We start from the raw sequence: 27814 nt of genomic DNA, 5'->3' as shown, positions 1-27814 counted from the left end.
TCTCCACTCTGATTGTTTTATACTGTTCAATTAAACTTAAACCCAAATACTTTTTTTTTTGCATTTTCATCGATTTCTGCATTTCCTGCACTCATTTGAGAGAATTTCCACACTGCCACGTTAGGGTGGGAAGATATGGGCAAAATCTAGGCCTTATTTTTTTATCAAATGTGGCTATTTGACTTGAGGATTTAGATAAACACACTTGGGTGAACTGTGGAAAAATGATTATTCTAAATCTATATTTGGAAAATTATAGTGGACACTTAGAATACACTGTTTGACATGACAACGAATGAAAATAGCAGGGTAAGAACCAAAGTGTTGGTCAGTGTTTCCTAGGGGACATAATAATCTTTGAACACATTCAATGTTTTCTCTTAGCCACTCTATGTAGCTAATATATTCATGCTTCTACTATTCCTCTGATTTAAAAGATACTGTTGAACAAACAACATGCTGATTTATGTTACACCATCACTGGTATCAGGCTGCATAGCTAGCTACATTTGCTCTGACTCGGTACATCTAGCCAGCTAACTAGCGATTAGCAATAGGGGCAAATACGACTTAGCCACAACTTGCTAAGAAAACACAATAGCTGTGTAATTGTGGATTTCTATTAAGAAACAAAGTGGAAACCGCATCGTTGTCATCAACATTGTTGCATTGACCATACAGACTGAATGTAAGTGTCTCGTTGTCAAGTAACAAATGCGCTGCTTGCGTGACGGGGTGGGGCTAGGTCTGTGTGGAAAGCAGCATGGCGCGAGCGGAGAGAACGGAAGTAGCGGAGTAAACTATAAAAATGGGAGTTACACACGGCATATCACATTTCAACAAACCAAACATTCAAATGCCGTTATAGAAGGTAAAGGAAAAACCCAAACTGGTCCCGTGCATCAATGCTGGTATATCGTAAAATACGGTATACTGCCCAGCCCTGTGTGTGAGGTAGGTCTACTATGCAGTAAGAAGCAGGAAAGCGGAGGCTGGCCGTCCCACTGCCTGGAAGGGAGGCTTCAAGCAGTGCTCCACCAGTCGCACTAATGGTTGCGCTTTCTGCTGTTTTTAAGTTAATTTATTAGCCAGCTCTTTTCTTTCTCATTAAATATTGTACATCAACATTATTCTTTCATAACTTATTGACTAGGATGTGTTGCTTGCTGTCTACCACTTTAGGTCCCGCTAACTCTTGCTTGACACACTTTTATTAGGATCTTTTCAAGTTGTCACCGATCTCAGTCCTCTTTAAAGTGAATTCTGGGGTAAAAACAAATAAAAAATAAAATAAATAAAATGTGTTCGCGTTGTATTCGCACTGCCCTTGCCTTGAATGAATCTTTTGTCAGTTCAATTCACCTTTTTTTGTGGTCTGAGTCCCCTTTGCGTTCACATTGCTATGTTTAGAAAGGAACCAAAACCTTTTTCAAACATTCACTTGGATTTTCACAAAGTGCGCAGGATAAGCAATTCCATCAGAAAGTATTATCGCAAAGCTAGACAAACCTATTTTGGAAGCTAATGGATTGCAATTATTATTGTCTCATCTTTTAATTAAATGCAATCAGAAGATACTGTTAACATGGAAATATTATTGGTATCAAAATAAATAGCAGAAGAATAACTGCAGATTAAATGACGCTGTAATTGAAAATTTCACACTCAATGTCGCGCTACCACCCCTTTAAAAGCTTGAATAGATTTTGTACCCTATGTTGATTGTGACCAAATAGGTTGTTGTCTTCTCCCAGTATTTAACCCCCACATTCGAATAAACAGTTTATGAAGCTCTCTTAGCCTGCAGATAACATATTGCAGACAAATAATCTGAACCAAAAACTTCTGCTCGCCCTTGACAATCACTAATCAGTAGCCGAAAACACGTTTCTTTCTGCCAGTCTGCTCATCGTCTCTCTTTTGTGGCATCAGTGTGAGGGGTTGCAGTAGTCTAGTGTGTGTGGTGTGGGAATAATGACAAGTGAACCTGGGGAGCTTTGTGTTCACCTTGCCCTAAAAAGGGAACCAGACAGCGGAATTCAAGCGAACCGAACACGAACACGGACCACCTCTCGAGATGGTCTCAATTCGCTTTCGGGGCTCTGGTGTCAGAGTTCCTTTTGGATTGTTCACACTGCACAAACAATTTAAGTCGATTGCCTTGAGTTCACATAAATTGTCTGACAGAGACCAAGTGTAAAATCTAGAGGTCGACCGATTTATGATTTTTCAACGCCGATACCGATTAATCTGATGATTTTTATTTATTTGTAATAATGACAATTACAACAATACTGAATTAACACTTATTTTAACTTAATATAATACATCAATAAAATCAATTTAGCCTGAAATAAATAATGAAACACGTTCAATTTGGTTTAAATAATGCAAGAACAAAGTGTTGGAGAAGAAAGTAAAAGGGCAATATGTGCCATGTAAAAAAGCTCACGTTTAAGTTCCTTGCTCAGAACATGAGAACATATGAAAGCTGGTGGTTCCTTTTAACACGAGTCTTCAATATTCCCAGGTAAGAGGTTTTAGGTTGTAGTTATTATAGGAATTATAGGACTATTTCTCTCTCTACCATTTGTATTTCATATGCCTTTGACTATTGGATGTTCTTATAGGCACTTTAGTATTGCCAGTGTAACAGTATAGCTTCCGTCCCTCTCCTCGCTCCTACCTGGGCTCGAACCAGGAACACATCTACAACAGCCACCCTCAAAGCAGCGTTACCCATGCAGAGCAAGGGGAACAACTACTCCAAGTCTCAGAGCGAGTGACGTTTGAAACGTTATTAGCGCGCACCCTGCTAACTAGCTAGCCATTACACCAGCCTAATCTTGGGAGTTGATAGGCTTGAAATCATAAACAGCGCAATAGCTCCTGGCAAACGCACGAAAGTGCTTGTTTGAATGAATGCTTACGAGCCTGCTGCTGCCCACCACCGCTCAGACTGCTCTATCAAATCGTAGACTTAATTAAAACAGAATAACACACAGAAATATGAGCCTTAGGTCATTAATATGGTCGAATCCGGAAACTATCATTTTGAAACAATCATTATTCTTTCAGTGAAATACGGAACCGTTACATATTTTATCTAACGCATGGCTTAAGTCTAAATATTGGTGTTACATTGTACAACCTTCAATGTTATGTCATAATTATGTACAATTCTGCCAAATTAATTACGGCCTTTGTTAGGAATAAATGGACTTCACACAGTTCGCAATGAGCCAGGCGGCCCAAACTGCTGCATATACCCTGACTGCTTGCACGGAACGCAAGAGAAGTCACACAATTTCCCTAATTATAAGAAATTCATGTTAGCAGGCAATATTAACTAAATATGCAGGTTAAAAAATATATACTTGTGTATTGATTTTAAAGAAAGGCATTGATGTTTATGGTTAGGTACATTGGTGCAGCGACAGTGCTTTTTCGCAAATGCGCTTGTTAAATCATCAGCCGTTTGTCGAAGTAGGCTGTGATTCGATGATAAATTAACAGGCACCGCATCGATTATATGCCACGCAGGACACGCTAGATAATTTAGTAATATCAATAACCATGTGTAGTTAACTAGTGATTGTTAAGATTGATTGTTTTTATAAGATAAGTTTAATGCTAGCTAGCAACTTACCTTGGCTTCTTGCTGCCCTCGTGTAACAGGTAGTCAGCCTGCCACTCAGGCTCCTCGTGGAGTGAAATGTAAGGCAGGTGGTTAGAGCATTCACTAGTAACAGGAAGATTGCAAAAACGAATCCCTGAGCTGACAAGGTAAAAATCTGTCATTATGCCCCTGAACAAGGCAGTTAACCCACCGTTCCTAGGCTGTCATTGAAAATAAGAATGTGTTCTTAACTGACTTAGAAGAAGAAAAAATGGCAAATCGATGTCCGATTTGTTATGAAAACTTGAAATCAGCCCTAATTAATCGGCCATTCCGATTAATCGGTCGACCTCTAGTAAAAACACCCTAGCCTTCATATAGTGAGTTTCTCTGCTCTAGCCGAGCCAGCAGCCATTTTCCCGCCAATGTGTGGTTTAAGAGTGTGCTGCCGTTGAGTTTGCTTCGCCTGAAGTGGTCGCTCAAAAATTTCCCACTGAGGTACTGCTTCGCAAACCCATGGACTTTGACCGAACAAAGTCAGGCCCGCGTTAGAGGCAATGGCTAGAGCTTGGAGTTAGCCTGGTCAGGTGACCTGGTAAGTCAGGGGAAAAACTCCAGTCCGTAATGCTAAACCCTCAGTGGTTTGTCTGACTGGTCCCGTTTCGCCCAACCTGAACCAAGCCCAGCAGTTTAATTAGAATTACCTCAAGGCAGGCAAGCATCTTTCTCTGAAGCAGCATCACTCAACCAGCCCCAGCGGCCTCACATGCGTCCTCCCTGCCTGGGTGATAAATAGTACGGGCTGGATGTTAAGCTGAGCAGGTAATCAATCAATATGCGAAGGAAGGGGCCACAACACTAATTGATTGGATGGTTTCAGTTGGATAAGGGGTGGGGTAGCTGTTTTCACTCTGTCTTAAGACGACTCCTCCATTCAACCAAGAGTTCCCCTAAGACAAGCCATTTATAAGAGATTGATTGGCGATGTAGTGTTTTGGTAGGCCTCAATGCGGTTCCTTTCTAGAACCGAACATTTCGGTGTGCAAAAACCATGAAAGCTTTTGAAAACTCGTCAGGAACTTGTTTTTGGACTTTCCATGTGCCAGAATGAGTGGATGAGTTTGAGCAATGTGTTCTCGACATTCACACGGTGCTCTCAGGTTGGACAGCTTTTTTGAAAGTACTTTTTTGGGGGATATTCAATTGATACTCTCCCATGTGATTGACACAGCTTCTGTCACAAGTCTCTGGACTTGAAAGAGATCCCCTCGAAATTGATGGTCTGTAGGAGTTTGTTGACGATCCTTCATATCATCTTGAAGCTTTTTCAAGGTCTTTGACTTTGTGATCCTGGCTCAGCTCTGTGTATCACACCAACACCATTGCGGGAATATAACCTATTTTTTTCGATTGAGTCTAGTTTGTAGCCTGGTCCCAGATCTCTTTGTGCTATTTTGCCAACTCCTGTGATCATCGATGACAATGTTGACCATAGAAGTTGGCAAGACCGCGCACACAGATCTGTTACCATACTTTTGAGGTAAATCCTTCTCACTCTTCCTTCCATCAGCAAGAATCTTCTTCCCTTCATCCCTTCTTGGGGCTCCCGAGTGGCACAGCGGTCTAAGACACTGCATCTCAGTGTTTGTGGCGTCACTACAGACACCCTGGTTCAAATCCTGGCTGTATCACAACCAGACGGTAATTGGGAGACCCTTAGGGCGGCGCACAATTGGCCCAGCGTTGTCCAGCTTTTGCCGATGTAGGCCGTCATTGTAAATAAGAATTTGTTCTTAACTGACTTGCCTAGTTAAATAAGGTTACATTTAATAAATATATATATATATTTTACTTTATCTCTCCCTCCTTCCCCAACCATTTTTTCCCCAGAATGTTTTATTTTACATAATTTAACTAGGCAAGTCAGTTAAGAACAAATTCATATTTACAATGACTGCCTACCCTGGCCAAACCCAAACGAAGCTGAGCCAAACCTTCTGTATGTTTGGCATTTTGACCTGATGGTTTTTCATATTCATATGGTATTATGGGAGAGGACCAAGACCGGTGTTTGCACATTGTCAGTAAAGGGAGCTGATGGGGAAGGTGTTTGACGAGGATAATGCAATACTACCACCCCGTTGCCGTATGTTCACTCGCACACACAGTAACAATTCTCCTGAGCCACATTGAACATAGGAGCGTTTTCCTCGTTGCAGGATAAAACCAAGAGGGGACACCCAGTTACATACAGAGGCCTTTTTTTGTATTTGTATTACGATACGTTTTTTGTTGTTGACCTGCAGTGCGTGTGTGATCGGTCCTTTCCCCACTTGATCTGGCCTAATTCCAGATTAGGTGGCTGGAGGACGGCAATGAGGGCTCTGTAATTCATTAAAAGATATGTGATCTCACCGAGATGCGTTACTCCAGGTAACCTTTGGAAGGCAGACGAGATGAGCTGCACTCGTAGACCACATTTTCGCTGTGTGTGTCTAGATCCTAATAGGACCATTTGACTCTTATACGAGCCTGAATATTTTGCTGTGTGACCTTGGAGTTTGATTTAGTAGCACGCAGTGCACCTACCTTTTACCTACCTTTCTACCTTTTATCTTAGGTGACCGCATGTTACTTGTATAAAAAAAAATTAAGTCAAGCGTAGAGCCCTGCCAAGAGCCAGTTTTACCATACACCTAAATGACACCGCCTTCCAACCTGTTGTAACCCAAGTGACACGCAGAGAGGGACTTTAATTCCAATATCCCCAACCCAGCCAGTGTCCACTCAGTCCACCTACATACACAAGTGCATGTACACACTCACTCACTCAAATGTAACAGGAAAAAGCCTTTGTATTGTGTAGACTACCTACCTACTGCTGGGATTTTTCTGCCATTTAAATCCAAACAGTGATATTTTACACTACCGGTCAAAAGTTTTAGAACACCTACTCATTCCAAGGTTTTTCTTTATTTCGGCAATTTTCTACATTGTAGAATAATAGTGAAGACATCAAAACTATGAAATAACACACAGAATTATGTCGTAACCAAAAAAGTCAAACAAACCAAATAGATTTTATATTTGAGATTCTTCAAATCACCACTCTTTGCCTTAATGACAGCTTTGAACACTCTTGGCATTGTTACCTGTTTTTGTTTTGTCATTATGAGGTATTGTGTGTCGATTGCTAAGGGATGAAAACAATTTAATACTTTTTAGTATAAGGTTGTAACGTAACAAATTGTGGAAAAGTTTGAGGGGTCTGAATACTTTCCGAATCCACCCGTTCAAATTTGTGGATTCGTATATTAAAGCCATATCCGTTGCTGACATGTGTATAGACAAACATTGGCAGTAGAATGGCCTTACTGAAGAGCTCAGTGACTTTCAATGTGGCACCTTTCCAACAAGTCAGTTTGTCAAATTTCTGCCCCGCTAGAGCTGCCCGGGTCAACTGTAAGTGCTATTAGTGTGAAGTGGAAACGTTTGGAGCAACAACAACTCAGCCGCGAAGTGGTAGGCTACATAAGCTCACAGAATGGGACCGCCGAGTGTAAAAATAATTTGTCCTCTGTTGCAACACTCACTACAGAGTTCCAAACTGCCATTGGAAGCAACGTCAGCACAAGAACTGCTCGTCAGAGCTTAATGAAATGGGTTTCCATGGCCAGGCAAGCGCACATAAGCCTACGATCACCATGCACAATGCCAAGCGTTGGCTGGAGTGGTGTAGAGCGCACAGCCATTGGACTCTGGAACATTGGAAACGTGTTTTCTGGAGTGATGAATCACGCTTCACCATCTGGTAGACCGACGGACAAATCTGGGATTGGCAGATGCCAGGAGAACGCTACTTGCCCGAATACATAGTGCCAACTCTAAAGTTTGGTGGAGGAGAAATAATGGTCTGGGGCTGTTTTTTATGATTTCGTCTAGGCCACTTAGTTCCAGCGAAGGGAAATCATAACACTACAGCATACAATTACATTCTAGATGATTCTGTGTTTCCAACTTTGTGGCAAGAGTTTGGGGAAGGCCCTTTCCTGTTTCAGCATGACAATACCCCTGTGCACAAAGCGAGGTCCATTTTAACTAGGCAAGTCGGTTAAGAACGAATGATTATTTTACAATGACTGCCTAACTCAGCCAAACCCTCCCCTTACCCGGATGACGCTGGGCCAATTGTGCGCTGCCCGATGGGACTCCCGATCACGGCCGGGTGTGATACAGGCCAGGCTCGACTAGGGTCTGTATGGCACCTCTAGCACTGAGATGCAGTGCCTTAGACCGCAGAGCCACTCGGGAGCCCATACAGAAATGGTTTGTCAATTGGTGTGGAAGAATTTGACTGGCCTGCACAGAGCCCTGACCTCAAACACCCTTTGGGATGAATTTTAACGCAGACTGCCTGACCTCACTAATGCTCTTGTGGCTGAATGGATGCTAGTCCCTTCAGCAATGTTCCGTCATCTAGTGGAAGGCCTTCCCAGAAGAGTGGAGGCTGTTATTACAGTAAGGGGGGCAATTCCATATTAATGCCCATGGGGGGGTACTTTCAATCTAAACTTAAATGACTGAAGCCAGATCTAAATGATGTAGAAAGGATAATGGACCTACTGAGTATACAAAACATTAAGAACACCTGCTCTTTCCATGACAGACTGACCAGGTGAAAGCTATGATTTCTTTTTGACGTCACTTGCTAAATCCACTGCTGAGTCTGTCACACTCAACAGTTTCTCGTGTGTATCAAGAATGGTCCACCACCCAAAGGACATCCAGCCAACTTTTACACAACTGTGGGAAGCATTAGAGCCAACATGGGCCAGCATCCCTGTGGAACGTTTTCGACAAGTTGTTGTAGACTGTTCTGAGGGCAGGTGCAACCTAGGGTTGTGGCAGTCACAAAATATTGTCAGCCGGTGATTGTCAAGCAGATAACTTCCTGTAATCTCACAGTAATTGACTGTTAATTAACATAAACAAATGCAGATCTTTTGGAACATATACATTTTTTTAAAGTCTAAAGGACTTGAATGAATCCATTATTTATTTTACAGGTCTCAAGAAAGATGATATGAAGAAAATGTCTATTTCTGAAGAACAGAATAGCATACTCTGCGTTGTCCTTCCGTTAGCTCCTGATATGGCTGTGGGCTACACGAGGTAATTTAGCAGACAATATTAGCTTAGAATTCCATGGCTTTATTTTATAGTATGAAGAATACAATTGAACAAAGCTGAATAAAATATAAATATTTTCTCCAAAGGATATGAAATGTTGCACAACATGAGCTCATGGGCTCTCATTAAGTGCCAGATTTTGATTTTCGATGACATTTGCATAAGAGTGATTAGAGGGACAATAAGAGTGCAGAGTACAAGGCAGTTAGTAAATTTGGTAGGCTACTAATGACCATCAGCAGCGTCAGAGCTTAGAGAAGCCTATTTACCATGACTAAACAGTCACATGGAATTTGACTGCCTTCATGACTCGTGACCTCCGATGTGGCGGTAGTCCAAGCACCGTAATAGCCCCAGGTGTGCAACTCAATATTAGGTGTTCCTATTGTTTGGTAAACTCAGTGTATTTTTAAATAATATAATCTGACAACTAATAATCACCTAAATAAAAGCTAGACTGTCAGGGAGATTTGAAAATTACATAAATTTAGCTGTATTGATTTTGTTACGTTTAAGCAAACACACCATTACCATGGCAAAATTCATAGAATTGCAGGAAATTTGCTTTAAAAGTACAACATTTTCTCTCAGCTCCATGGCAAAATATGTAGAATCGTAGGAAATTTGCTTTAAAACGACCAGAAATGCTCTGTTCCATGAAGAATTTTGAATAATTGCAGGAAATATGCTTAAAAATGCAAGAATGTCTATACACTGCCAGCAGCATACCACCCTGCATCCCACTGCTGATTTGTCTCTGAACCGAAGCAGTGATGGTCCTGGATGGTACCTGAATGGGAGACCAGATGCTGCTGGAAGTAGTGTTGGAGGGTCAGTAGGAGGCACTCTTTCCCCTGGCCATCAAAAAATATCCCATTGTCCCAGGGCATTGATTGGGGAAATTGTCCTATATAAAGTGCTGTCTTTCAGGACATTAAACTGGTGTCCTTACTCTCTGGTCACTAAAGATCCCATGGCATTTATCATAAGGAAAATGGTGCTGATAGATCGTGCCCCTAGACAACTTTCCATTTATTTATTTTTTCTTACGTTATTAGCCCATACATTTTTTTGGTTTGATTACATACAGCCGGTGAGACCTTTTGGATATCAGAGTTACGGTAACTCGCCAGCGTTACGACCAAGAATTTGACTTTCCTTGATCGGATCCTTTGTTTGTACCCCCCCAGGGCAATTGAACTGATTCCAGAGGCTGATCCAAAACACAGCCAGCGGGGAAGATGTATTCCGAGTGGACTTCTAGTCCGACTCAGGAGGCGAGCACACCACCTACCATTTCCGAGTATATTACTCGCTAATGTTCAGTTTTCTAGATAATAAAGTTGAATAAAGTTGATCTCAGGGCGAGGATTTCCTTGTAACATACTCTGTTTCAGGGAAACATAACTCTCTCGGGATATACTGCTTTTGTCCATACAGCCAGCTGGGTTCTAAGTTCATTGCGCATACGGGTAGAAGGGTGGGGGTGTATGTTTCATGATTAACCTCCCAATATAATTCTTTGGTTATAGTCACAGCCGTGTATATTCCCCCTGAAGCAGATACCACAACGGCCCTCAAAGAACTTCACGCAAACTGGAAGCCACATATCCTGAGGCCGCATTTATTGTAGCTCGGGATTCTAACAAAACAAATTTGAGGAAAACGCTACCCAAGTTCTATCAACACATTGACTGTAGTACTCGCTCTGCTAAAACACTCAACCACTGCTACTCCAACTTCCGGGATGCCTACAAGGCCTTCCCCCGCCCTCCCTTCGGAAAATCTGATCACGACTACATTTTGCTCCTCCCTTCCTATTGGCAGAAACTCAAACAGGAAGTACTCGTGCTAAGGACTGTTCAACGCTGGTCTGACCAATTTGGAATCCACACTTCAAGATTGTTTTGATCACGCTGACAGGGATATGTTCTGGGTTCCCACCGAGAAATACTTTGACGAATACACTGATACGGTGTCTGAGTTTATCAGGAAGTGTATTAGAGATGTTATACCCACTGTGACTATCAAAACCTATCCAGAAACCGTGGATAGATGGCAGCATTCGCACACAACTGAAAGTGCAAACCACCGCGTTAAACCATGACAAGGTGACTGGGAATACTTGTACTCCCTGTTCACTTATGACTGCGTGGCCAAGCACGCCTCCCACTCAATCATCAAGTTTGCTGACGACCCAACAGTAGTAGGCCTGATTAGCAACAATGATGAGACAGCCTACAGGGAGGAGGTGAGGGCCCTGGGAGTGTGGTACCAGGAAAATAACCTCTCACTCAACGTCAACAAAACAAAGGAGCTGATTGTGGACTTCAGGAAACGGCAGAGGGAGTACCCCCCTATCCACATTGACAGGACCGCAGTGTAGATGGTGGAAAGCTTCAAGTTCCTCGGCATACACATCACTAATGATCTGAAATGGTCCACACAGACAGTGTGGTGAAGGCATAACAGCCCCTCTTCAACTTCAGGAGGTTGAAGAAATTTGTCTTGGCACCTTAAACCCTACAAAAATTTTACAGATGCACAATTGAGAGCATCCCGTTCGGCTGTATCACCCACCGCCTGGTACGGTAACTTCACCGCCCGCTACTGCATGGCTCTCCAGAGATTCACCGGGGGCCAACTACCTGCCCTTCAGGACACCTACAGCACCCAATGTCACAGGAAAGACACAAATATAATCAAGGACAACAACAACAACCCGAGCGACTTCCTGTTCACCCCGCTATCATCCAGAATGCGAGGTCAGTACAGGTGCATCAAAGCTGGGACCGAGAGACTGAAAAACCGCTTCTGTCTGTTAAATAGCCATCACTAGCACAGAGGCTGCTGCCCTATATATATACACTTGATATCACTAGCCACTTTAATAATGGAACACTAGTCACTTTAATGTTTACATATTTTCCATTACTCACCTCATAATTGTATACTGTATTCTATTCTACTGTATCTTAGTCTATTCCGCTCTGACATTGCTCGTCCAAATATTTATATATTTTTATTCCTTTACTTTATATTTGTTGGTGTTGTGAAATTGTTAGATATTACTGCACTGTTGAAGCTTGGAACACAAGCTACACCCGCAATAACATCTGCTTAGCACGTGTATTTGACCAATAAAATTTGATTTGAAGAGTGTCCTGCCTAAATTCCCAATCTGGCCCTCATACCATCATGGCCACCTAATCATCCCCAGCTTCTAATTGGCTCATTCATCCCCCCTCCTCTTCCCAATGACTATTCCCCAGGTTGTTACTATAAATGAGAATGTGTTCTTAGTTAACTTAGCCGGTAAAATAAGGTTAAACAAAAAATTAAATACAAATTGTTCTAAAATTCAGCTGCGTCGACGGGCTGACAGCACCCATTGCCACGCCCACCACCCCGCCCACAGCCCAGTCCCATTTTGATCAAGAAAAAACATTGTACTGTATATGAAGCAGTGGTACTGTGTGTATACTGTGCCCTGCTCTTCTTTGCCAAACCTAGAAAGAGCAGGATTTATTTGTGTTGTTTCCCTTTAAGTGCTTCAGCAATGCAGGTGATAAATATAGGATATGAAGGTGATATACTCCTTACTACACGGCTGACAGGGGTCTATGAATATTTTCTCACTCCATTTTTAAAAACTAACGTTTATATTCATTTGATGTATTGGAACGGCGGTCGTAATTTCTATTCGGGCACAACTTGATAGTTCTTTATAGTCAATGATAGTGTTTCGGCGTGTTGTGTTGTGGAGGACACCTTTTGGACACTGTTGACTATGTTATCAATTGTTTTTCATGCATGATTACTGTAGATGTAATGAAACCCGAATTCTGAGTGCGCAAAGCTTCATAATGGGATCTAGCCTACATCATGTTGTGCACATGAACTCAATGAACCACACCGGTTTAGTAGTCCATGTTAGATTAATGCAGAACATATTATATCTTGATGGATGAGTCACCCCCAAGGACTACAATACTGCAGCCTGCTACTGCATGGTACACATTCAAATCTAGTGTGTTCTTAGCCACCATGTTACTGCATGCATGGTACACACTCTGATCTCGGAAAGATCTGGTTCTACGATGTTCATAATCTGACATCTGCTGAATAATTCACAGTGAGTTACCTGGTTAAGTTGGACCACTCATATAAATGCAGTGTGACAGGAGAATGAAGTGAAAAGTCTATGTGATGCATTGCGGCGCAAGTAAGACGCTGCTTTCCCCCCTCAAAGAAAGCCCATCTCATTATATACATTACATTATACAGTACCAGTCAAAATTTTGGACACCTACTCATTCAAGGGGTTTTATTTTCCATATAGACTGTCCTTCATGTCTTACAGTAATGATGGACTGTTGTTTCTCTTTGCTTATTTGAGCTTTTCTTGGCATGATATGGACTTAGTCCTATTTGGTAAAAGACCATCTTCTGTATTTCACCCCTACCTTGTCACAACACTTGTGATTGGCTCAAATGTGTTAAGGAAAGACATTTCACAAATTAACTTTTAACAAGGCACACCTGTTAATTCAAATGCATTCCAGGTGACTACCTCATGAAGCTGGTTGAGATAATGCCAAGAGTGTGCTAAGCTGTCATCAAGGCAAAGGGTGGCTACTTTGAAGAATCTCAAATATAACATATTTTTGGATTTGTTTAACACTTTTTTGGTTACTACATGATTCCATATGTGTTATTTCATAGTTTATTCTACAAAGTAGAAAATAGTTTAAAAAAATATATATATAAAAAAAAAGAAGAATCCTTGAATGGGTAGGTGTACAAACTTTTCTTTTGACTGGTGTGTGTGTGTCTATATATATACATATACATACACACACACACACACAGTTGAAGTCGGAAGTTTACATTCACTTAGGTTGGAGTCATTAAAACTCGTACTCCACAAACTTCTTGTTAACACTCTATAAATTTGGCAAGTCGGTTAGGACATCTACTTTGTGCATGACACAAGTAATTGTTCCAACAATTGTTTAAAGTCAGATTATTTCACTTATAATTCACTGTATCTCACGGGGGTGGCAGCATCGTGTTGTGGGGGTGCTTTGCTGCAGGAGGGACTGGTCCACTTCACAAAATAGATGACATCATGAGGCAGGAAAATTATGTGGATATATTGAAGCAACATCTCAAGACATCAGTCAGGAAGTTAAAGCTTGGACGCAAAATGGGTCTTCCAAATGGACAATGACCTCAAGTATATTTCCAAAGTTGTGGCAAAATGGCTTAAGCACAACAAAGTCAAGGTATTGGAGTGGCCATCACAAAGCCCTGACCTCAATTCTATAGACAATTTGTGGGCAGAACCGAAGACGCGTGTGCGAGCAAGGAGGCCTACAAACCTGACTCAGTTACACCAGCTCTGTCAGGAGGAATGGGCCAAAATTCACCCAACTTATTGTGGGAAACGTGTGGAAGGCTACCTGAAACATTTGACCCAAGTTAAACAATTTAAAGGCAAAATGTGTAATCCGTTTTCAGTTGAAGACCACATTTATTTTACCTTTATTTAACTGGGCAAGTCAGTTAAGAACAAATTCTTATTTTCAATGATGGCCTAGGAACCTGTTCAGGGGCAGAATGACAAATTTGTACCTTGTCAGCTTGGGGATATGAACTTGCAACCTTTCGGTTACTAGTCCAACGCTCTAAACACTAGGCTACCCTGCAGCAACCTGGGGCAAAAAATAATTGACACCACAGCACAACACCATTGAATAAGGAAAACCATACAGAAGTTATCAAGTCCATTATTTAGCCTGTAGCTTGGAACTTGAGAACTGTATGGTACTCTTTGTCTTTGCACCCCCACGGATCTGGTGGACTACAGTTGGATTTTATTCATGTTTTTATGGGCTCGTTCTTATCTATACAACAATGTACATTTAAACAGCCCAGCTCCCTCGTGAGCCACATTATACATATCCTCTGTATTGCACTGGGGCATATGGCCCTGTTGTTTCAGTGCTTCGGGGGGTATTGGATACAAAGCGCTTTACTCGCAATTTGTCCTCTGCAAACAATGGATACATTTGAATTAGCTATATGGACTCCTTTCTGCCCGTGTATCTTCAATCCCCGAAGTAATTTGTAGTTGGGAAGAGGGTGAAAAGTTAGAATTCACCACAGGACTCCCATCCATCCCCGCAACACTGCAGCAGCCTCTTAATCTCTGTTTGGATGTTCTACAATTACTGCACTTTATTTATGTACAGAATCTGGTAAAGGGTTGTTCCTCCTTTTGTTATTGGTTTAAAGGTGTTGGTTTATTATATTCTAGTGTGGCTGGGTACCCTTGCAGCTCATCTACTACAGAGTGAACTCAGCCATCCGTTGGAGTGTACACGTGTGTGTGTGGCCGCGGGCCGAGGCAGCCAGTGATTTAGAGTGCTAGATTTACGAGCATGCTGTAGATCCTTGGTGCCTCTCAGACGGTCGACCATATTTTGACAGGCAGGAGGCTGGCCGTCGATCGAAGGCCCTCGCTTCGAGCAGCTTAATTCTCCACCACTGTTTTGCTCTGCAAACCCCCTAGTCAATCCCTCTAAGCATGGCTTCTTAACCTCAGTGTGAAACAGCATGAAAAATCCCCAGGGGCAAGAATATTTTTTATGTTACACTGTGTGTTGTTTGTGCCATTTTTGATGGTCCGAGTCATGGGAGTTGTGGTGAAAAAATGGTCAGGAAATCAATCATGAGGGTAAGGATTGTAGTGAATGAAATTGGCAGGGTCGGAGTACCGAAAGTATGTTCTGTAATAGTTTACCAGCTATTTTGTCCATTAGTCCATGTGACTTGGAACGTTATGTTGTCATTGCTAGCCCAAATATTTATATATTCTTAATTCCTTTTCTTTAGATTTGTGTGTATTGTTGTGAAATTGTTAGATATTACTGTTAGACTCCCGGGTGGCGCAGCGGTCAAGGGCACTGCACTGCATTGCAGTGCTAGCTATGCCACCAGAGACTCTGGGTTCGAGCCCAGGCGCTGTTGCAGCCGGCAGTGACTGGGCAGTCCATGGGGCGATGAGACAAGATTGTAACTACTAACAATTGGATACCACAAAATTGGGGAGAAAAGGGGGGATAAAAAAATGATATTACAGCATTTCGCTACGCCCGCAATAACATCTGCTAAACACGTGTATTTGACAAATAAAATGTGATTTGATCTACGTACACACACCCTTGTGTTTCCTCTTTTAATTTTTCTGGATCCATTCCCCTGCTAGAGGACGTGAATTATGAATATTATGTCAGGACGTGAATTATACGTGTGTTGTGGCAGGACGTGTGTTGGGGTAGGATGTGTATTGTGGCCGGACGTAGATTATGAGTATCATGGCAGGATGTGTATCGTGGCAGGATGTGTATCGTGGCAGGATGTGAATTGTGGCAGGACGTAGATTATGAGTATTATGGCAGGATGTGTATTTTGACAGGACGTAGATTATGAGTTTTGTGGCAGGACGTGTATTGTGAGTATGATGGCAGGATGTGTATTGTGGCAGGACGTAGATTGAGTATTATGGCAGAACGTATATTATGAGTTATGGCAGGACGTGTAATGTGAGTATTGTGGCAGAACGTATATTATGAGTTATGGCAGGACGTGTATTGTGAGTATTATGGCAGGTATTAAATTAAGTATTATGACAGGACGTGTATTATGGCAGGACGTAGATTATGAGTATTATGGCAGGACATGTATTGTGTGTATTATGGCAGGACGTGTATTACGGCAGGACGTGTATTGTGAGTATTATGGCAGGGTGTGTATTACGGCAGGACTTAAATTAAGTATTATGACAGGACGTGTATTATGGCAGGACGTAGATTATGAGTATTATGGCAGGACGCGCATTGTGGCAGGACGTGTGTTGTGAGTTATGGCAGGGTGTGTATTGTGGCAGGACGTGTATTGTGAGTATTATGGCAGAAAGTATATTATGAGTTATGGCAGGACGTGTATTGTGAGTATTATGGCAGGACGTATATTATGAGTTATGGCAGGACGTGTATTGTGTGTATTACGGCAGGACGTGTATTACGGCAGGACGTAAATTAAGGATTATGACAGGACATGTATTATGGCAGGATGTAGATTATGAGTATTATGGCAGGACGTGTATTGTGTGTTATGGCAGGACGTGTATTGTGAGTATTATGGCAGGATGTGTGTTATGGCAGGACGTAGATTATGAGTATTATGGCAGGACGTGTATTGTGAGTATTATGGCAGGGTGTGTATTGTGAGTATTATGGCAGGACGTATATTATGGCAGGACGTAGATTATGAGTATTATGGTAGGACGTGTGTTATGGCAGGACGTAGATTGAGTATTATGGCAGGACGTATATTATGAGTATTATGGCAGGACATGTGTTATGGCAGGACGTGCATTGTGAGTATTATGGAAGGGTGTGTATTGTGGCAGAACGTGTATTGTGAGTATTATGGCAGGACGTGTATTATGGCAGGGTGTGTATTATGGCAGGGTGTGTATTATGGCAGGGTGTGTATTGAGAGTATTATGGCAGTACGTGTATTGTGAGTATTATGGCAGGATGTGTGTTATGGCAGGACATAGATTATGAGTATTATGGCAGGACGTGTATTGTGAGTATTATGGCAGGGTGTGTATTATGAGTATTATGGCAGGACGTATATTATGGCAGGACGTAGATTATGAGTATTATGGTAGGACGTGTGTTATGGCAGGACGTAGATTGAGTATTATGGCAGGACGTGTGTTATGGCAGGACCTAGATTAGGAGTATTATGGCAGGACGTATATTATGAGTATTATGGCAGGACATGTGTTATGGCAGGACGTGCATTGTGAGTATTATGGAAGGGTGTGTATTGTGGCAGAACGTGTATTGTGAGTATTATGGCAGGACGTGTATTATGGCAGGGTGTGTATTATGGCAGGGTGTGTATTGAGAGTATTATGGCAGTATGTGTATTGTGAGTATTATGGCAGGATGTGTGTTATGGCAGGACGTAGATTATGAGTATTATGGCAGGACGTGTATTGTGAGTATTATGGCAGGGTGTGTATTGTGAGTATTATGGCAGGGTGTGTATTGTGAGTATTATGGCAGGGTGTGTATTGTGAGTATTATGGCAGGATGTGTATTGTGAGTATTATGGCAGGACATAGATTATGAGTATTATGACAAGACATGTTATGGCAGGACGTAGATTGAGTATTATGGCAGGACGTGTGTTATGGCAGGACGTAGATTATGAGTATTATGGCAGGACGTGTATTGTGAGTATTATGGCAGGGTGTGTATTGTGAGTATTATGGCAGGGTGTGTATTGTGAGTATTATGGCAGGGTGTGTATTGTGAGTATTATGGCAGGATGTGTATTGTGAGTATTATGGCAGGACGTATATTATGAGTATTATGGCAGGACGTGTGTTATGAGTATTATGGCAGGGCGTAGATTATGAGTATTATGGCAGGGCGTAGATTATGAGTATTATGGCAGGACGTAGATTATGAGTATTATGGCAGGACGTAGATTATGAGTATTATGGCAGGACGTAGATTATGAGTATTATGGCAGGACGTAAATTATGAGTATTATGGCAGGATGTGTGTTATGGCAGGACGTAGATTATGAGTATTATGGCAGGACGTAGATTATGAGTATTATGGCAGGACGTGTGTTATGGCAGGACGTGTATTGTGAGTATTATGGAAGGGTGTGTATTGTGGCAGAACGTGTATTGTGAGTATTATGGCAGGACGTGTATTATGGCAGGGTGTGTATTATGGCAGGGTGTGTATTGAGAGTATTATGGCAGTATGTGTATTGTGAGTATTATGGCAGGACGTAGATTATGAGTATTATGACAAGACATGTTATGGCAGGACGTAGATTGAGTATTATGGCAGGACGTGTGTTATGGCAGGACGTAGATTATGAGTATTATGGCAGGACGTGTATTGTGAGTATTATGGCAGGGTGTGTATTGTGAGTTTTATTGCAGGGTGTGTATTGTGAGTATTATGGCAGGATGTGTATTGTGAGTATTATGGCAGGACGTAGATTATGAGTATTATGGCAGGACGTAGATTATGAGTATTATGGCAGGACGTAGATTATGAGTATTATGGCAGGACGTAGATTATGAGTATTATGGCAGGACGTAAATTATGAGTATTATGGCAGGATGTGTGTTATGGCAGGACGTAGATTATGAGTGTTATGGCAGGACGTAGATTATGAGTATTATGGCAGGACGTAGATTATGAGTATTATGGCAGGACGTAGATTATGAGTATTATGGCAGGACGTAAATTATGAGTATTATGGCAGGATGTGTGTTATGGCAGGACGTAGATTATGAGTGTTATGGCAGGACGTAGATTATGAGTGTTATGGCAGGACGTAGATTATGAGTGTTATGGCAGGACGTAGATTATGAGTGTTATGGCAGGACGTAGATTATGAGTATTATGGCAGGACGTAGATTATGAGTATTATGGCAGGACGTAGATTATGAGTATTATGGCAGGACGTAGATGATGAGTATTATGGCAGGACGTAGATTATGAGTGTTATGGCAGGACGTAGATTTTGAGTATTATGGCAGGACGTAGATTATGAGTATTATGGCAGGACGTAGATTGATGAGTATTATGGCAGGACGTAGATGATGAGTATTATGGCAGGATGTAGATTATGGCTGGTGCAGAGATGAGTGAGGCTTTTTTAAGGTGCTGAAGGGAATGAAGTGCAAGGGGCAGAGGAGCATTGTGGGAAAATAATTGGGTCATATAGATCCAATGGGACATTAATGTGCCATTCAGGTCCCCCTCACTGTCTACCTCTGTTTTCTTAAATCGCTATGAATCAGAATGTTCCACAATGCAAAGTGATTTAAGGATAATTTTAAAAATGAAGCATGATCATTGCCTACTTCACAGATGGACAAAACCACACCTGGGTCGGTTGCTTTAAAAAATGCTAATGTTTTTTAACATTTAAAAATTTTCACCTCAGTCACCACAAAATTCAATATATTGCTTAGCAATTCAAACCAAAACATAGAAATGCACAAGTCAATTAACTTTCTTCCCATCCTGTTATATGCAAATAAATAGTGGTTAACATAAGCACACACACGCAGGGCCTACGACAGGTAGACAGCGAAGGTCACTTTGCAGTGAGAATTATTCCAGCCACGCCAGCCTAATCAAAGGCTTTTCTATTGAGCTGGAGCCTGGTTCCTCTGTGATGTGCTGCTTTGGCCTGCACTGGTTTATTTAGCCTTTCAGTCTACATTGAGAGAGACTAGAGGGTGGAGTCCATCTCAACGGTGGGACTGGGTCAGTGGGCATCCATACCCCTTTTAATAGCCAAGACCATCCTGTGGGGCTCGATTTACTTATTTAGGCTACATCATCATATATTTACATCATCTAGCCGAGCTCTCACTGAAGACTGTCACTCCCCAGACTCACACCAGAGAGAGGGCACCGGCTAGAGGATGGTAGCCTGAATGCCAGTCTGTTTCAATTTGTTTGGCATGAAATTCCTTAAGGAGTTGGCAGTAGACAGGTTTCCATCTAGCCATATTTATGCAATGAAATACCTGCATGATGAAAACAGCGCATTATCTGTTAATTTAAAATATTGACAACACCAAATATATTAAGTCTGGATTTTTATTTTTTTTGCGAAACATTATGGAACACATTCTTCTTATTTAGCTCTATCCTATATTTGTTATATTCCCTCTCACCTGTTGCATTGTGGGTACCAGGTACTGACCACCACACAGATGGCTTTCAGCTAGGCAAGGGTAGCAGAATGGCCCTGTCGACCATTCCACCCACCCATGCACACACACACCCTCGCTATACAGGCTCCCAGTCAATGACAAATTGCAGCCCAAGACAACAGGCACTGGTAGAGTGCTCCTGAGGGACTTCTGAGATCTCCCGCAGCGTGACCCAGTTCCATCAACGCCTTCACTTCTGCTCTCTCTTCCTCCGTCTCTTTTTCTATCCCTCTCTCCCCATCTGTATTGGTCCCTGTCTCTCTCTCTCTCTCTCTCTCTCTCTCTCCCCCTCCCCTGTACTCCTTTCTCCGCTGTGCCCTTCTGCATTGAGGCACTTTCTCTCTTGCTGCCTCCAAGCTTTAACACAGATCCTAACAAAAGGAGCTGGCCTTTTTATTTCTTCAGCTCGAGATCCTCCTTTAACACTTGGCCTCTCTCCCCTCCCTCCCTCCATGTGCTCCGGAATCTCTCCCCAAGCCTCCTTGGTGTTAACGCCCTGGTCAAGTCTATATGCCCTGCTACTACTAGAGGTCCACAGTAGAGGTCGACCGATTATGATTTTTCAACGCCGATACCGATTATTGGAAGACACGCAAAAAAGCCGATACCGAATAATCGGCCGATTTTTCAAATGTATTTGTAATAATGATATATTATATAATGATATATAATATATTTTAACTTAATATAATACATCAATAACATCAATCTATCCTCAAATAAATAATGAAACATGTTCAATTTGGTTTAAACAATGCAAAAACAAAGTGTTGGAGAAGAAAGTAAAAGGGCAATATGTGCCATGTAAAAAAGCTCACGTTTAAGTTCTTTGCTCAGAACATGAGAACATATGAAAGCTGGTGGTTCCTTTTAACATGAGTCTTCAATATTCCCAGGTAAGAGGTTTTAGGTTGTAGTTATTATAGGAATTATAGGACTATTTCTCTCTATACCATTTGTATTTCATATACCTTTGACTATTGGATGTTCTTATAGGCACTTTAGTATTGCCAGTGTAACAGTATAGCTTCCGTCCCTCTCCTCGCTCCTACCTGGGCTCGAACCAGGAACACAACGACAACAGCCACCCTCGAAGCAGCGTTACCCATGCAGAGCAAGGGGAACAACCACTCCAAGTCTCAGAGCGAGTGACGTTTGAAACGCTATTAGCGCGCACCCCGCTAACTAGCTAGCCATTTCACATCACATCGGTTACACCAGCCTAATCTCTGGAGTTGATAGGCTTGAATTCATAAAGAGCAGAGCTGCTGGTAAAACGCACAAAAGTGCTGTTTGAATGAATGCTTATGAGCCTGCTGGTGCCCACCATCGCTCAGTCAGACTGCTATATCAAATCATAGACTTAATTGTAACATAATAACACACAGAAATACGAGCCTTAGGTCATTAATATGGTCCATCAGTCTAAATATTCCTGTTACATTGTACAACCTTCAATGTTATGTCATAATTACGTAGAATTCTGGCAAATTAGTTCGCAATGAGCCAGGCGGCCCAAACTGTTGCATATACCCTGACTCTGCGTGCAATGAACGCAAGAGAAGTGACACAATTTCACCTGGTGATTATTGCCTGCTAACCTGGATTTCATTTAGCTAAAGTTTAAAAATATATACTTCTGTGTATTGATTTTAAGAAAGGCATTGATGTTTATGGTTAGGTACACGTTGGAGCAACGACAGTCCTTTTTTGCGAATGCGCACTGCATCGATTATATGCAACGCAGGACACGCTAGATAAACTAGTAATATCAACCATGTGTAGTTATAACTAGTGATTATGATTGATTAAGTTTAATGCTAGCTAGCAACTTACCTTGGCTTCTTACTGCATTTGCGTAACAGGCGGGCTCCTCGTGAGGCAGGTGGTTAGAGCGTTGACTAGTTAACCGTAAGGTTGCAAGATTGAATCCCTGAGCTGACAGGGTAAAAATCTGTCGTTCTGCCCCTGAACAAGGCAGTTAACCCACCGTTCCTAGGCCTTCATTGAAAATTAGAATGTTTTTTTTAACTGACTTGCCTAGTTAAATAAAGGTTAAATAAAGGTTAAATAAAGGTGTAAAAAATAAAAAATCGGCGTCCAAAATGACCGATTTCCGATTATTATGAAGACTTGAAATCGGCCCTAATTAATCGGCCTTTCCGATTAATTGGTCGACCTCTTGTCCACAGCCTCTGCCTCCCATCTCCAATGTGCTCTCTCTCTCTCTATCTCCCCCTCTTTCCCACATACCCCCTTTCTCACAGTGAAAACACACTCACACAACACCAAGATAAAACATCAAGTATTTGGTATTTATTAGGATCCACATTAGCCACTGCACAAGCATCATCTACTCTTCCTGGGGTCTACATGAAACATGACATAATACATAGTATAGAAAATGATGAATAAGGGACTGAAATACACACACAACCTACATATCAGTACATACAAAGAGTATATATGTCTAATACGTGGTACAGTGCAAATTACAATACAAGATCTACAGTGCATTCGGAAAGTATTCAGACCCCTTGACTTTTTCAACAAGATTCTCTGGTGTGATGAAACAGACTGAACTCTTGGGCATTTATGCCAAGCATCACGTCTGGAAGAAACCTGGCACCATCCCTACGGTGAAGCATGGTGGTGGCAGCAGCAAACTGTGGGTATGTTTTTTAACAGCGGGGACTGGGAGACTAGTCAGGATCGAGGGAATGATGAACAGAGCAAAGTACAGAGAGATCCTTGATGAAAACCTGCTCCAGAGCGTTCAGGACCTCAGACTGTGGCGAATGTTCACCTTCCAACAGGACAACAACGAGCTTGAGCACACAGCCAAGACAACACAGGAGTGGCTTCAGGACAGGTCTCTGAATGTCCTTGTGGCCCAGTCATGCTCAAACATCTCTGGAGAGACCTGAAAATAGCTGTTAAGCGATGCTCCCCATCCAACCTGACGGAGCTTGAGAGGATCTGCAGAGAAGAATGGGAGAAACTCCCCAAATACAGGTGTGACAAGCTTGTAATGTCATACCCAAGAAGACTCGAGGCTGTAATCGCTGCCAAAAGTGCTTCAACAAAGTGCTGAGTAAATGGTCTGAATACTTATGTAAATGTTCTATTTCAAAAAAATATACATTTGCAAAAATGTCAAACTATCTGTTTTTTGAAACTGGATTTAATGCTGGTTTGAGTTACCTGGGGTGGATAAGTTACTTGTAGTCATTGCTCTATTTAATACTGTGCATTGATGTGAAGAAGGCAGACCAACGCCCTATCATGGACAGACCTCTTCCCATTTAGCAACCATTGGAGTCTGTTTTGACCTTGAAAGCATGCCATCTACGGTTACACCCAGCAGTTTAGTCTCCTCAACTTGCTCAATGCTCACATTATTTAGTAATAGATCTAAATGAGGTTTAGCGTTGAGCGAGTGATTTGTCCCAAAAATTATGCTTTTAGTTTGAGTTATTTAGTATGTTATTTCTTCATCCATCCTCCCTTTAAAAAAAAAAAATCTTGCCTCTTCGGCAAATAGCTAACTGCATTGCAGCAATGCCAGCCAGGCAGCATGGCAGGTGCATTAATATTAATGTCTGCCCATTTCACCCAGCGTGGCAGGGAGCCTGTCAATCTATTCAACCTCATAGAGCTGGAAAGAGAGAGTACCTATCTTTGCCATGATAGCTAATGTAAAAGTCCTCGATGGCACTGTCCATGCAGTGTGCAAGTGTGACTTCTATCCATCTCTATGGTCAAGCTTCTTCTTTACTGGAGAGACTCCTTTCTGTCTCTCTCCACCCCAACCAGCACTAATTGACCAGTGCAGCACAGTGCTGCAGTACCACCTAGCAAACACCAGAGGCCACCAGTCTGCTGCCAGGCCCTAGTCACTTTGGTGGGGGACCAGGGACTGGGGAGGCAAGGTGGTTAGTCATTGGTTAAGTTGTCTGTTGAGGAGATTTTTCAAACCAATCCTGAGGGGGGAGAACTAAGGTTAGTGCTAAGGGATCCTTGGGATGTCCCTACCCTAAACCCTAAGCTTAACCCTTATCCTTACTGTAACTTTAAGTTTACCTTAATCCTTAAATCTTAATCCTTAAATCTTCAAACTAAGTAAAATTTTTAAAATGGCCATCAAAATCTGTTAATTTAAGCTAGTGATGTTTTGGCTGCTCTGGCTGTGTCTCTATCCACCCCCATCTGTCTCTGTCGGCCTTCCGCATCTGCGTTGAAAGGTGGCCGAGCTACAGCGGTGTTTGTGAGACCATGAGACATTACGAAAATCAGTCTTCCCACGAAAACATCTGTAGGTCTGACTGACTCTTGAAGACGATGTTCATTTGCTTTTTCTGTTCCATTTTTACATGCGAATTTGCGGGACACAACCTAAAATGTGTTCCAACAATGAGCTCCAGTTTTGGAATAATTGCGTCATTTTCCGGTTGTCACTAGTTTTCACAGACAGAAAGTCAAGATAGGCTATTTTGCAATGAGGCCCTTTATTTGTTTCCACAGAGTCAGATGAGCTCATGGTTACCTTTCTTATGTCTCTGTGTCCAGAATGAAGGAAGTTAGAGGGGTAGTTTTGCAAGCCAATGCTAGCTAGCTTTAGCGCAATGACTGGAAGTCTATGGGTATCTGCTAATTTACAAAACGATGTATAAGGTAGAGAATCATTGTACTGTCTAAACCGCTGTGAAATATATTTTCAAATTATTATTTTTTTAAGCAGGTATACAAAACTGAAAGTAAAAGATGCAAAAACCAAATTTGGGAAGCATAGAAGTAGTGCACATAGAACAGGTCTACCACTTTTTGACTTGCTTTCGATGAGGATGACAGATCTATATCTCACATTTGTATGTGAATTTGGTCGGGTCGCCCAAAAAGTTACATATTGCAGCGTTAACCATTTTACCTTTCATCTTCAATGGGGGTAGGGACATCCCAAGGATACCAGATAGCAAGGACCAGAGAACAAAAGCTTTTGCATGGGATGGTTGCCTGTGGATCTCATGAAAACTCTTGTCGTCAAGGAGAGTGCAAACTCAGGAAGGTTGACTCTCAATGTCACGCTGTAGAGAGTTCTTGGGATGACAACATTATCTTCTCTCTCAACTCAACAGTGCTGTAGAATAGAGAATAAGAATACAGCAGTCAAATATTTATTAGTTTATACAGTTGTTTAAATATTCTTGAGGGACATTTCTCGAAAGTGTTCCACGTGATCGTTACATCTTATCTTACGAACAACTGCACTATTTCGCAGTGACACGTCTTGACCGTTTAGAGAATTGGTAGCAGTAGAGCTGCGGCTGGTTGGCAACACGTTTAAGCCACACTCTCATGCATTAAGCATTTTAAGATGGCTGCAAGCAATGCAGGTGTGCTTAAGACAGGCGCTGTGCGGAGAGAGAGAGAGAGAGAGAGAGACTGGGGATCAGGGTATTCTGCAGCACTGCAGTAATACAGCAGCCAGCTCTGCTCTGTACAGATGTATACTGAACTTCTGCTGCAGCTTGGAGGGTTACTATGCCGATGCTATTTATTACTCTAAAGAAAGAGAGAGAGAGTGTGGGTTTAGCAGAATCCACCCTGCAGCTAACCGGTACTCCAGAGAGCTCCGAGCCCCAAAGCCTACTCTACTCCCAGCGTGTGCCTGCTTCTCTACTTTCTTTCTTGCTCTATCGTTCTTTTTGTTTCACTACTACATGTGTATAAGGACCTAATATCTACCTAGCAACTACTGCGCTCCCTCTTCCTTCCACTACTGGTTCTCTAGTACATGACACGGCTGTAAAGTCCTGGCAAGGCAAAACCCTTTTGAACTTGGCTGTTTTTTTTTTTTTTTTCGCAGTTCAAAGATGCAACCTACGCCGTTCCACGGCTAGGGAGGGCCGAAGTGAAAAGTGCCCCAACAAAGTCAGTATATATAGCCAGGTTTAGTCTTTGACTATTGGCCTGGTTGACTGTATTAGGGAGGTTACAATATTGCCTTACTGCATGCAGTGTGTGTTGGGATGAGAGCCACTTGACTGGTCTGTGGGCTGGTCACTTCTAGCCCAGGCTGCTTACGCTGGGCTGGGCAGGGCAAGAGGGGATGGAGAGATGGATAGAGAGATACTTGGATGTGTGTGTTGGCTAGCTGAGGAGGTTTGATGGAAGACCCAGTCTGCTCAGCAGTGGGGTTTGTCGCATGCCTGTCTTTGTCCTCCTACCGCTCCGCCTCTCCCACGTTCAAATAGGGTCTGCCCATATAGGCCAGTTTTCCATTGTAATGTTGCTCTCTCCAGTCCAATGTTCTATCCCCTCTCTGTTTTGGTGTGGCGTCATTGCATAGTTGGCTCTCTTTTCCAAGTGCTCTGCAGATTGTCAATAGGCCTTATTCCAGTCTGGACACACTACTACCTGCCTTCTCGTCATGTCGTTTCCCCGTGCAACGCCATCTCTCTATAAGGCATGTAACCTCCAAATGACCTTCAAACAGGAGCATAGCCACTCGCTGCTGCCTCGCAACGCACCCCTCTTAAACAACCCTGTTTAAACAATAGAATCCCCCCCCCCCCCCGTCCCATAAGGAGAGCTGACTGAAAGCAGCTAACTGTGGTGTAATGACCAGTTTGCCTCTCAATTAACGGGGGCTTTTGTGCTGCTTCACCAGGGAAAGACTTTCTCTCTTCTTTCAACTGGGTTTGACTTGAGGACGTGGGTTTCTCAAATTCCGTCAGGCACTCGTACACTACTCCACAAAGGTTAGCCTATATAGAAGCTGTGGTTGTGCCACTAGCCAAGCCCATCCTTAGCATTCTAGTAGTTTCCATGTAAGAATGAATGTACTGTTGAAAAAAATCTAACTGGTGTGTGCGATTTTCTTTTTAATTGATTTTTTGGGGGGTGCACTACTATGTGTTTCGGCACCTTTCTCTGTAGTGTGTGTTGGTCCTCAGTGGAGTGATGCCTTTCAATAGACATATTGGACTTTGAGATATGGAATCGAATCTATAGATACGTTGAGGAATGTTATCATATTTCCCCCCAATAAATCCATCTGGAATCTAGTCAAAGGCAGTGCACCATTTGGGACTCATCCCGAGTCATTCAGCACTGATCATTGATTGCGCCCCCATGACCTTCCTTCCTTCCTAGGATTC

General features: G+C 42.3%; 1 protein-coding gene across 1 annotated transcript in view; it reads left to right on the top strand.

The window, feature by feature from the left end:
* mib1 (MIB E3 ubiquitin protein ligase 1) overlaps positions 1-27814 on the top strand; it is a 95886-nt gene that overhangs the window by 54615 nt on the left and 13457 nt on the right.

The sequence above is a fragment of the Oncorhynchus nerka genome, linkage group LG20 (assembly GCF_034236695.1).
Source record: "Oncorhynchus nerka isolate Pitt River linkage group LG20, Oner_Uvic_2.0, whole genome shotgun sequence".
Taxonomy (NCBI): Eukaryota; Metazoa; Chordata; class Actinopteri; order Salmoniformes; family Salmonidae; genus Oncorhynchus; species Oncorhynchus nerka.
The sequence above is the reverse complement of the archived record's forward strand: the minus strand, read 5'-3'. Positions and strand labels throughout refer to the sequence as shown.